This window comes from Miscanthus floridulus, chromosome 4 (assembly GCF_019320115.1).
Source record: "Miscanthus floridulus cultivar M001 chromosome 4, ASM1932011v1, whole genome shotgun sequence".
NCBI lineage: Eukaryota > Viridiplantae > Streptophyta > Magnoliopsida > Poales > Poaceae > Miscanthus > Miscanthus floridulus.
In genome coordinates this window covers 73,660,579-73,670,382 of record NC_089583.1, presented here as the reverse complement: position 1 = coordinate 73,670,382, position 9,804 = coordinate 73,660,579, and positions in this window count along the sequence as shown.

Here is a 9,804-nt window from a genome sequence, read left to right as displayed (position 1 = left end):
TCTTGAAGATTAGGCATGTGCTATAGAACATCGGGGTGGGCACCCTCAACCCGCCTTAGGAGGAAAATGTGAGTAGTTATGTCTTTATTTTTCACCAACTCATCGATGTCCTGGAAGAACTGCCAGCCTACCTAAACAAGAATCACGCGAACAACGCAAAGTACATCCTCGCCTGCTACCAGAGCCGAATAGATGGCTTTGACACTAGTGTCGCGACGCAAGGAATCAACACCACCCACAACATCGAGAAGCACTAGCATAACCTAGTTCATGCTGTTGTTGAGCAAGTGACCAACCGCATCACCGCTGATGAGCAAAAGGGCCTCATGGCTATAGAGAAGGACAACAACGATGTTGATACCAATGACGAGGACGAGGATAGTGATACCGATGATGAGTAGAGGAGTAAATATAGTTCCATTTGATGTATCTCACATTGTATTTGGTGTATCTTCCTTATGTTGGGAGTACGGATGGAGTACATGTTGTTACTCTTTCCTTATGTTGTTACTCTTCCTTATGTATCTTCCCTTGCATTTTATGTCAGACACGTTCAAATGTACAGCGGTTTTGATTTGTGTAGTCTGATTTGCATGTCTATGTTTACTTTTGTTGAACTTTGTATTAGGTGGGTTAAACTCTATTGACCATGGTGTAGATCAGGTCTTTTGGTCAATTGGTAGCCGGTTTCTAGCCTCTGTTGGTTGGTTTTGCCTGCAGGTTTCTTTCTGGTACTCTTTTTGATCTGTAGTATGGTAAACATGCATAACAGAATTCATCAAATCAAGTCTCATGTCAATATAATGCCTAACGGAGGAGCCACATAGCTATTCAAATTTTACAGCACACACAAAAAAGTCTGAGCATCGAAAATCTGACCGGACCAAACGCATCTCACGTTACACATCTAAAGGAAATAAATAAAATTGAAACTAGTTACCTGTCCGGCCCATTCAAATATACACTGCTCGGACTATCAGGCTAGCAAACGGTTTACAAGAAACAAATAAACGTCATTTCATCGAATATACTAGAGGGATGTGGTCAGGGGAAAAGTTGTGATCATTTGTTGTAGAGTAGACATCCGTGGTATGGTAATGAGTTGCCACCTGTAAGCATGATTTCGGTTAGTGTCAATCGACGAAAGGGGAAAGCCACTCATGACTACTACTATTGATACAAATGTTGTGACCGAGTGCCACTCCATACGCAATAGTTTTACTCAAAGCTCTATACTATATATTGTTCAACGAGATCAAATGTGCTGCATTCGGACTTTCTTGCAAGCGCAGTAAAATATGAGAATGAAGCGAATGTGGCAGGAAAGCTGGACATAAGAAGTGAATCGGGAAAAAGAGCTTTTGACCACCATGATATGCTTGAGACTTGAATGCCTGGCATGGTTGTGAAAGGTCTTTTCTGTACTTATTTCCCTCTAATCCAAGTAGTCATGGCAGTAGAGGGGTAGACTGATTGCTACGACACTCTACTGTCCTACGAGATCAAATACGCAGCGGCTAGACTTTCTTGTGTTTGTAGTAAAAGTCAACAGCTTTGGTTCCTTGGTTCTGCATTAGATCAAGGTGAGCCTTATTCAGATGAACTCCTCGTTGCATGGTTCTTTCAAGTTCAACAAATTTTATCAAAGACATGAGTTGGCTATAACAAAGATCAAAGGCACTCATGAATGTTTATCAAATTAAGTTTTAGATCAAAGACAACCAGAAAGAAATCTACAGCGAAAAGAAACTAGCTACAAAATGACCAAATGACCTGAGCTACACCATGCTCAATAGAGTTTAACCAACCTAATACAAAGTGCAACAAAAGTTCACACAAACATCATGCAAATAAGAGTTCACATATTCGCAAGGGTGTCCCACAGATCAAACCAGTCATGACTACTAATACTATTGGTACGTCCCATAGATCAAGGGTCGAGGTAGGCATGCAGGATCTCATCCACATCCACCTTCACTAAGATGGCATTGGCATCTGGCTCAAAACTCTCGACCATATTGACGATGTCACCATCTTTTGATTCTAGCGAAAAACCCTGCTTCGCCCCCCGAACATTAACAGCTGCGCCAATCTTAAGCTGGGCAGCAGCCAGCGTCGCGGTAGCCCCCTGACGAATGTCTTCGATCACCATGGCTCGAAGGCAGGCCAGCAAGGCTTGGAACGGCTCCTATGTAGTGAACAGATTATCCACTGCTCACACAGAGAAGCCCAAGTTAATGGCGGTTTGCACACACAGGATGAAGGTATTGACCTACGTTCTCAGATCTATAAGAAGGTTCATCATGTTTTGGCCCTACTCTAGGTGGATCTCCCAGTCGACTCGCACCTTGGAGACCTTAGTCATTGAAAAATGAAGTGCATCACGTGTGGCATCTAGCTTAGCTCGCATCATCTAGGCGTTCAGCCTGGTCGATGACAAATCCACTTGGGCCTTACGATAATCATTTAATAATTGATGGTACTCTATGTCGTCTGAGGATTCACGCTCTTCTAACAATTTGCCCACTTTAGAAGCGGTGGGCTATGTAGGGACAGTCGGGCTCGATGATGGCAAGCGGCGATGGGACAACTCTCTGGCACCACTGGAGGAAAGCCCCATGATTAGGGATGGCGCCGCCATAGAGGAAGCGCTGCACAATGCAAGCCAAGTTCAAGCCCATATAGGATAATAGGGAGAGCGATCTAATTGAGAAGGCAAGCGACTTTTACCAAACTGGCTGGCGCAGCATGGCATGGAATCGTGGGTGGCTGCCTCCATTGGGGGATGCCTTGCGGGGCCACTTTCCAAGTGAGACCGCGAACAAAGAACCAAGCTGTAGGGCCAATGATGCTCGGGACACCATCAAGCCCACATCCTCCTATTGAGATAGTAGGCAAATTCCAAATACTAGTTAAATTAAATAGCATGAACACAAATACTAGTGTGAGCATTGCTTGCATACTCTAGTTAAATGAAGATAAACAACATGAACAATGGTATGGTGATGATCCACCTCCCAATGGAGAACTGGCGGGTGAGAGACCATGCTGACAAGAGATCCTTCTGTCGGTGGAGGATTGTCGATGTGGAAGGCCTCTGTGGCCTACCAATCGACAGATGACCTCATTGGCTCTGTCATGGTCCTGGTAGGCGGCGTCGGTGGCATAGTAGCGTGGAAGGCAAAAGCTTTGGGATGGAATCTTGAGGTCTAGAGAGAGAAGGTAGTAGGTGTATAACATTCCCTCTCGCCCCTTGTCTCTGCTGCTATAGTTTGGGGGCCATCGACCACCCCACGCCTGAGACGTTTGCATGGGTGGGCGGTGGGGCTTCGACCCATCATGTCAATGCGATGGGTTGAAAGCGATGTCCCCTACTGTAATAGGCTACTGCGCCACCCACACGCGCGTGCCTGCACACAAATGCAGGAGCACATCGTCCGGGTAGTCAAGATTTTAGACGGCCGAATCTTGTGTGATCCTATGAAGTATAAAAATTCTGAATAAAAATAATCTTTGATGCATGGTTCTTGCAAGTTCAACAAATCTTATCAAATACAAGAAAATAAGATGAGTTGGGTTCAACACAGATCAAAGCCACTTCATAGGCAATAGTTTTACTCACAACTCTATACTATATTGTGTCCGACGAGATGAAATGTGCCGCATCAGACTTTCTTACGAGCGCAATAAAATATTAGAGTGAAGCGAATGCGGTAGGAAAGCTGGACACAAGAAGTGAATCAAGAAAAAGAGCTTCTGACATGCTTGAGACTTGAATGCCTAGTACAGTTGTGATTGGTCTTTTCTATACTTATTTGATTCTCATCCAAGCAGTCACATCAGTCGAGGGGTAGACTAGATAATAAAGAGTGAGATGTGTCTAGCTTGGTCAGATTTGGTATATCGACTTTGTCAAATTTGGTCTATCGACGGTAAAGTCATAGTGAGTTAATTCCCAGCTACTTGCATCACCATTACTTGCACTTCTCCATCTTCGATTGGCCTATTTAACCCAGGTCTAGATGCACCTCTTGGGCTCAGTCCACACACTCTTGAATCCACACACTCGTGAGCCAATCATCTTTCTTCAACACCTAGAGGTGTTGGTGCAAGTTTTGCGAGGTGCTCCTTCTCCATCCTTTGCGAGGTGCTGTCATTGAATAGGAGCTTGACCTAGATGATTGCAGATCTTCTTGCAGATCTTGTGTTAACAGTAATCATCTGGTCCTGTCCTATTTAAGGGCTCCATACTCGATTGGAGGTGCTTCAAGTTTGCGAGGTGCTCGTTCTTCAAGATTGGGTGCTTCGAGCATCTCCAAGAGTTTCTAATAATTAGCCAATTTGTTGTATTATTAGTCCATACCTGTATGTATTAGTGGCTCCCCTACTGTACTTAGTGTAACACCTCTTGTGTTTTAAACACTAAAATATGCCATGTCATCATATGCATTGCACGGCATCCTTGTGTTAGTGAAAACTTTGATATGCATTCACTAAAACAAGTTTACTTTTATGATTATATGTGTTGAATTGTATGGGATGAATCAAGTTCATAACTTGAGTGTTAAATTGGAATTCCAAAACCCTAATTTCCAGCATTTAAATTCTACCCTGGAAAAACCTAATTCAAAATCTAAGCACATTTTAGGGTTGAGTCTTAAAGGAAAAGTGTAGAGCTTGTCAATGTGTACAAAGTTGGTTTTTAGAGTTTTCAAAGTTGTTATATAAAATTTGAAGTAATTTGAAAGGGGATAAATTCTTAAAGTGTCCCCTTTTGATTTCAAACTTGCATTTTCAAATCTAGATAGAATTTGGGTATGGTTATTAAAGAAAAGTTGTAGAACTTTTAATTTGGAGCAACTTTTATTTTTGGAGATTTTTGAGTTTCCATACAAATTTGAGAGTAATTTGAGAAATGAAGCGAGTGGCAATTCGGTAATTTGCTTGAACAGTGCAAGCAGGCAGCTCTCGCCGCTGGCCAGCTTCCACCGGCTTCTACGCGCGTCTGCGAGCGCCACCTCCTGCTTCGACGTGTCCGCGTTGCCGTAGTGTCAAGCGCACCTTCTCCCGCCACCCTCCGCTCGCCTGATAACTCTAGAGCGACGTCCAGTCGCTCTCTCCCTTCCCTCTATTTTCTGTCAGCACCACCCAGCTTCGACGAGCTCGCACCGGAGTCACAGAGCTCTCCTAGCCTTAGCCGAGCATGTCACCATGATCGCCATCACCTAGTGCCTCCATATCACCTTGCGTAGCTTCATTCCCTCTGGTTTGCCCAGCGCAACCTCGTCTTCTCCAACTTCGGTGAGGAGCCGCCGTGATCCATTCCACCGTGGACAGGGAGTTCAGGTGGGCTTCTTGCTTCATCCTTTGCTGTTTCTTGATCTTCATTCTCTTGTAATGTTCATGAGCTTCATCATTGATCAGTTGGTCAATTACTTTCCTCAGAACAGAGCTTTGCCGTGAGTTCACACCGTCGCCGTCGTCTCCAATGCCGATGACCTAGCTTCGCCTCGACTTAGCCGTCGTTCTCGCGCGCATTAGCTTCGGGGTGAGCCACTAATTGTGCCTGTGTGCTCTATTTTACTTCTACCATGCTGTAGCCACGGGACCGCGGGTCACCGGTGAATTTTGCTCCGCCGTGCCGCTACGCGCGTCGTTGCTTGCGTTAGGGATTTCGGTTGGCTCAATTAACTGCTCGGTTAGGTCCGTTAGGAGGTGCTGAGTATGCCAGAGACTTTTGTTTTGTCGGTGAGGCCATAGTTCACCATCGCCGTCTTGGCGGGACACTGTCGTGCTGCCATCGTCGCCGGCAAGGTCACTACAGCCGCCTAGATGCTCAACCAGTACCCTCAGTCGAAGCACAGCGCTAAGGGGGTCATGTTGGTTCATTCCTTACCGCCAAAAACCTCACCGTCGGAGAGTAGTCGCCGGTCAGAGGGTCTCGCCACCATGGTCAGTGCGGGCTGACCAGTGGGGTCACCTTGTCAGTGACTGCTGAAGTGAAAATGAATTTTTCTATTTTTCAGAAATGGTTAAATAGTGTTGTGATTTGTTTATTTTGTGTAGAAATAAATAAAGCTCCAAAAATTATGAAAATTTTTGTGTGACCTCTCTGAGATGTGAGATATTTTGGAAAAATATTAAATGTTACTTTTCAGTACATTTTGAATGTGATAAAAATTGCTCAAATTAATTAATAAATGGGATTCCATGATTTTTTAGGCTTAAATAATTATCCAAAAATTATGAAAATTGTTTTTCCACTTAGTTATCATGTGATGAGTCTTCACAAAAATTTGGAGCTCATTTGGAAAAGGTTGATTTATTTCATAATTTTGAATTAATTAATTAATTGATAAAAACAAATAGTAAACCTTCATGACTTAGGTTTGTTTGAATTTGGGATTGAGTGATGACCTTGGACCATTAGCATAAAATGATCCTTGGCACTTTAAGTAAGTGTTTGAGTTTATGATCAAGTTGTGGTTAAGAAATGTTAATCTAAGTAAACCCTTGAGAAGGTTTAGTCAGTTGTTAGTTTGTAACTATACCGCGATGGAAAGTTGTATTCAAGTTAATAACTTTTGCATCCATAGTCAAGCATTGTGTTTTATATCTCGCATCATATTAAACATGGAATTGTTTCCACGTGTAGTGAACAAAAGTGAGAACTTGGTAGTCAACCAAGTTGCTGAAGAAGTCAACCCACCGGTTGAGGTCGGGTTTGATATCTGTGGAACATCTCCGGAACCTAACTTTTCTGACAATCAAGGCAAGCCCCAGATGCATTTAAACCTACCTTGTGTTTTATAAATTTATATATTTTGTTATTTATTTTTGCATTAAGTGATTAGGAGTTGAGTGGAAACCTAATTGGTGCATTACCAACCTTGTTTTTCCATATCAACCTTGTTACCAGTTTTAATTCGAGAATGCCTAATTATGCTTAGCCATGCTTAGACCGATAAAAGTCAGGTGATTATCTATCACCTGTGAGATATAAATGGATTTTTGGTTATTTATGTTATCATGAGGCATAATCTTATGGAGTAATAAATCTAGACCGGGCGGACTCGATGTATGAGAGCCACAAGACATGGATGTCTTGTGAGCGGGTTCTTTCCACCTATGTCGGTTAAGAACCGTCCGTTGTTGAATTGCATGAGGTGAGACTTTGTAGTACTTGCCACATACTCTAGTAAGCCTAGACTCGGCTATTCTATTACAAGAATGGCTACTCACGCACTGGGAGTGGAGAGATGGCGAGAGTAGCATGTACCCACGTAGCAATGGGCTGGATTGGTGGAGTACTGTGCTCTCGGGTGGCGCAGACCCATTCTTGTTTTAGAGAATCTGAGGGTAGGTTGGTATATATAGGCTAGGGACCTACATATGTCGTGTGGTTGGGAATCCCCAGCTAGGTTATAATTGGTTCGAATCATCGTTGCTCCTCGGTTATGGAGACTCAACTCACTGTTCATCATCATAGTTAACAAATGGAACTTGAGTAGGATTTGAGAAAGAGTTTGATATGAAGTTCATGATCTCAATATGGATCATGTTAGCTTTATATATGATCCGTATGAAGATTTAAATGTTGAAAGAAAGAATCTTGTTAAAGAGCTTTTACGCAAAAGAACTTTGATTCTTGCTAAAGCCTTACCTTGAATCCCCGAGCCTGCATTCCTGAGTCTTCTCTATTTTTACGTCGGTTAAGTCTTGTTGAGTACTTTTGTACTCAAGGTTCTTTAACCCTTATTGCAGGTGAGCCTCATGAGCAGGTCTGCCTTGGACTGTGCTGTATGACGGTCATTCAAATCGAAGATGAAAAGTAAATGTGTGGCCCTTGGGCAGGGCACTTTAATTGTGTGTTTTGTTTTATGTTACTTCGGCTACTCCACTACTATGGTTTGTAATAATAATCATACTTAGTTTGTGAAACAACTGTTTTGTAACTAAGTTATTGTAAGACTTCCGCTATTTTACTCTGATATAAATTAATGAATAAACTATTGTAATACTGCAATGACTCTATGATGGATCCTGCTCGGAAGAAATCGTGGATGATTCGGGTTTCCCAAGGACACCCGATAGGCTTCTTAAGTTACCAGGAACATATGCATAGTTATCAGAAGTCATTGGACAATAACAGGTGAATGTGGGCCCTATAATTTAGGAGGTTCTGCCACATTTAGACTGAGGCGATACTTGCTCCTCGCTGCAAGGTTCTTGCAAGTTCAACAAAGATATTTCATAATTAATCTAATGATATTTATTTGATATCATAAAAAATGAAAATACATTTTGCAAGATTCAAGAGAGATATTATGTAATTAATCTAATAATATTCAATAAGAACCATCATCGCATATACACATGGACAGCTGCTGACGGTCACTGACACTAATTATAAACCGCCAACATAACCTGCATATATGTTTAATTCCATCACCAAACATAGGTATAGGGGTTTTAACTAATGAATTCCATGAGCTTTGGTGAATGTGACTGCAGGATGATTTATCTAGAAAATAGCTCCTGGGACCACTGTCATACTCTCCAAATAAGCAAACTGACGATAAAAAGTGATTCAACCCGCGAAAATTGCAAAAGATAACTCTAGAAGGTTCTAGAAGACACCAAGCCGAAGCTTGGGCCAAATGGCCACGAAAGTGGGCAGGCCAGCCCAAGTCCTAGGCCGGCCAGCCTGCTCTAGAGTCCATTTGCCACCCACCGCATTGTATGCATTTCCAAGATCTACACCGTTAATTTAAGGTAGTTTATAGTCAGTGCATCCAATGGTGATCGAGGGAATTAATGCGGATTGATGATGTGGTGATTCCTTGCCCCCTACTCCACCTTGATTCCTTGCCTCCTACTCCATCTTGGCCTATATATAGCAGCCCCTACCCCTCTCCCTGGAGGCAATCCTGAAACCCTAATTCATATTCTCCTCATTAGGATCTAGTCTTGTAAATAATAGTGAGATGGAGAGTGAGGGAAGAGTTTGGAGGAGGTGCCGACCTGTTGGTGCCCTCTCTATGGCTTGTACCTTAGCAGATCCAAGTTCTATCTGAGCTTGCCTCTGAGATTTCTCTGGTAATCAACTTCTGATTCAAGTAAACTTCTTGTTTATACTATTCATCAGGTTCACAACTTGTTTGAGTATCTTATTTTTTATCTAGGAAGAGTAAAGAAGTAATTGTAGTGTAAGCGTGGTGCTTAGACTCTGGTTACTTGTGGATGCATCCTGCATTTCGGATCGGTGGTAGCTCGCGAGGGTGACTTATAGCCTTGTTGAATTCTCTGTAGTCCACCTCCCATTTGTAGGGCAAGTAGGAAGTGGTTACTATGGGAAGCATCCTTTGCTAGTGTCTTTCCTTAAGTAATGTCCCTAGTTGAATAGTAGAAGACATAGCTTACCCAAGTCAGAATTAGAGAACCTTAGTTTTCTTCTCTATGCTCCTATTCATCCTAACCTTGTTGCTACCCCTAGTTAAGTTAGACCATAGTTAGTCTCACATATTTCCCTATGGATACGATACTCAGAATACTTCAGAGTGAAAGCTACAACGGTATCTGTGTGCTTACGGATTTATCTATGTGCGTTAAATATACCAACAAGCTTTCTGGTGCCGTTGCTGAAGAAACAATTGCTGAATTAACTTTGAGCCTAACTTAATATTTTATCTTTTATTCTTTCTTTTACTTTTTCTTTTAGCATGGATTCCACTCTTATCTATCAATATGCTAAACCCACGAGCGCAAGCCTAGAGCCACCAAAATCTTCAGAGCCCATCCTCA